The sequence below is a fragment of the Carassius carassius genome, unplaced genomic scaffold (assembly GCF_963082965.1).
Source record: "Carassius carassius unplaced genomic scaffold, fCarCar2.1 SCAFFOLD_57, whole genome shotgun sequence".
NCBI lineage: Eukaryota > Metazoa > Chordata > Actinopteri > Cypriniformes > Cyprinidae > Carassius > Carassius carassius.
The window spans coordinates 700001-702500 of record NW_026775196.1 but is presented as its reverse complement, the minus strand read 5'-3'; the positions used below and the strand labels follow the sequence as shown (position 1 = coordinate 702500).

Genomic DNA, 2500 nt, shown 5'->3' with positions numbered 1-2500 from the left:
GCACCTGGTATTCCCAGGCGGTTTCCCATCCAAGTACTAAACAGGCATAGCCAGGTATGGCCGTAAGCGAAGGCTGCTGCAGAGAGAGGGCTATTTAAAGATCAGCCACTCTAATCTCCAGTTCAATATATAAGTAGGGAAGAAAACCCAAAAGCTTACAGCACCTGGTATTATTCTCAGGCAGTCTCCCATCCAAGTAATAACCAGAACCAAACATTCTAAGATTCAGAGATCTGGCATTGACTCTTTTTTTTTTTTCAAGATTATTACATAACTAATGAAAATTTTCCAAAAAGCTTACAGCACCTGGTATTCCCAGGCGGTCTCCCATCCAAGTACTAACCAGGCCCAAACCTGCTTAGCTTCCGAGATCAGACGAGATCGGGCATAGCCAGGTTGGTATGGCCGTAAGCGAAAGCTGCTGCAAAGAGAGGGCTAATTAAAGATCAGCCACTGTAATCTCCAGTACATTATATAAATAGGGACGAAAACCCTAAAGCTTACAGCACCTGGCAATCCCAGGCGGTCTCCCATCCAAGTAGTAACCAGAACCAAACATGCTAAGATTCAGACATCGGGCATTGACTCTTTTTTTTTTTTTTTTTTTTTTTGCACGATTATTATATAATTAGTGAAAAAATTCCAAAAAGTAAAAAAATTTGAAAAATTTCCAAAAAGCTTTCAGCACCTGGTATTCCCAGGCGGTTTCCCATCCAAGTACTAAACAGGCATAGCCAGGTATGGCCGTAAGCGAAGGCTGCTGCAGAGAGAGGGCTATTTAAAGATCAGCCACTCTAATCTCCAGTTCAATATATAAGTAGGGAAGAAAACCCAAAAGCTTACAGCACCTGGTATTATTCTCAGGCAGTCTCCCATCCAAGTTATAACCAGAACCAAACATTCTAAGATTCAGAGATCTGGCATTGACTCTTTTTTTTCAAGATTATTACATAACTAATGAAAATTTTCCAAAAAGCTTACAGCACCTGGTATTCCCAGGCGGTCTCCCATCCAAGTACTAACCAGGCCCAAACCTGCTTAGCTTCCGAGATCAGACGAGATCGGGCATAGCCAGGTTGGTATGGCCGTAAGCGAAAGCTGCTGCAAAGAGAGGGCTAATTAAAGATCAGCCACTGTAATCTCCAGTACATTATATAAATAGGGACGAAAACCCTAAAGCTTACAGCACCTGGCAATCCCAGGCGGTCTCCCATCCAAGTAGTAACCAGAACCAAACATGCTAAGATTCAGACATCGGGCATTGACTCTTTTTTTTTTTTTTTCAAGATTATTACATAACTAAAGAAAATTTTCCAAAAAGCTTACAGCACCTGGTATTCCCAGGCGGTCTCCCATCCAAGTACTAACCAAGCCCAAACCTGCTTAGCTTCCAAGATCAGATGAGATCAGGCATAGCCAGGTTGGTATGGCCGTAAGCGAAAGCTGCTGCAAAGAGAGGGCTATTTAAAGATCAGACACTCTAATCTCCAGTTCATTATATAAGTTCGGAATAAAACCCAAAAGCTTACAGCACCTTGTATTCCCAGGCGGTCTCCCATCCAAGTACTAACCAGGCCCAAACCTGCTTAGCTTCCGAGATCAGACGAGATCGGGCATAGCCAGGTTGGTATGGCCGTAAGCGAAAGCTGCTGCAAAGAGAGGGCTAATTAAAGATCAGCCACTGTAATCTCCAGTACATTATATAAATAGGGACGAAAACCCTAAAGCTTACAGCACCTGGCAATCCCAGGCGGTCTCCCATCCAAGTAGTAACCAGAACCAAACATGCTAAGATTCAGACATCGGGCATTGACTCTTTTTTTTTTTTTTTTTTTTTTTTGCACGATTATTATATAATTAGTGAAAAAATTCCAAAAAGTAAAAAAATTTGAAAAATTTCCAAAAAGCTTTCAGCACCTGGTATTCCCAGGCGGTTTCCCATCCAAGTACTAAACAGGCATAGCCAGGTATGGCCGTAAGCGAAGGCTGCTGCAGAGAGAGGGCTATTTAAAGATCAGCCACTCTAATCTCCAGTTCAATATATAAGTAGGGAAGAAAACCCAAAAGCTTACAGCACCTGGTATTATTCTCAGGCAGTCTCCCATCCAAGTTATAACCAGAACCAAACATTCTAAGATTCAGAGATCTGGCATTGACTCTTTTTTTTCAAGATTATTACATAACTAATGAAAATTTTCCAAAAAGCTTACAGCACCTGGTATTCCCAGGCGGTCTCCCATCCAAGTACTAACCAGGCCCAAACCTGCTTAGCTTCCGAGATCAGACGAGATCGGGCATAGCCAGGTTGGTATGGCCGTAAGCGAAAGCTGCTGCAAAGAGAGGGCTAATTAAAGATCAGCCACTGTAATCTCCAGTACATTATATAAATAGGGACGAAAACCCTAAAGCTTACAGCACCTGGCAATCCCAGGCGGTCTCCCATCCAAGTAGTAACCAGAACCAAACATGCTAAGATTCAGACATCGGGCATTGACTCTTT

General features: G+C 42.6%; 5 non-coding genes across 5 annotated transcripts; all 5 read right to left on the bottom strand.

The window, feature by feature from the left end:
* Window positions 1-294: 294 nt before the first annotated feature.
* On the bottom strand, window positions 295-413 carry LOC132139247 (5S ribosomal RNA). The gene has a single exon (XR_009433473.1). It is a non-coding gene; the product is annotated as a 5S ribosomal RNA (ribosomal RNA).
* Window positions 414-974: 561 nt separating this feature from the next.
* LOC132139246 (5S ribosomal RNA) lies at window positions 975-1093 on the bottom strand. The gene has a single exon (XR_009433472.1). It is a non-coding gene; the product is annotated as a 5S ribosomal RNA (ribosomal RNA).
* A 226-nt stretch (window positions 1094-1319) lies between these two features.
* LOC132138542 (5S ribosomal RNA) lies at window positions 1320-1438 on the bottom strand. Its single transcript, XR_009432830.1, has one exon. It is a non-coding gene; the product is annotated as a 5S ribosomal RNA (ribosomal RNA).
* Window positions 1439-1522: 84 nt separating this feature from the next.
* On the bottom strand, window positions 1523-1641 carry LOC132138403 (5S ribosomal RNA). The gene has a single exon (XR_009432696.1). It is a non-coding gene; the product is annotated as a 5S ribosomal RNA (ribosomal RNA).
* A 562-nt stretch (window positions 1642-2203) lies between these two features.
* On the bottom strand, window positions 2204-2322 carry LOC132139245 (5S ribosomal RNA). The gene has a single exon (XR_009433471.1). It is a non-coding gene; the product is annotated as a 5S ribosomal RNA (ribosomal RNA).
* Window positions 2323-2500: the final 178 nt, after the last annotated feature.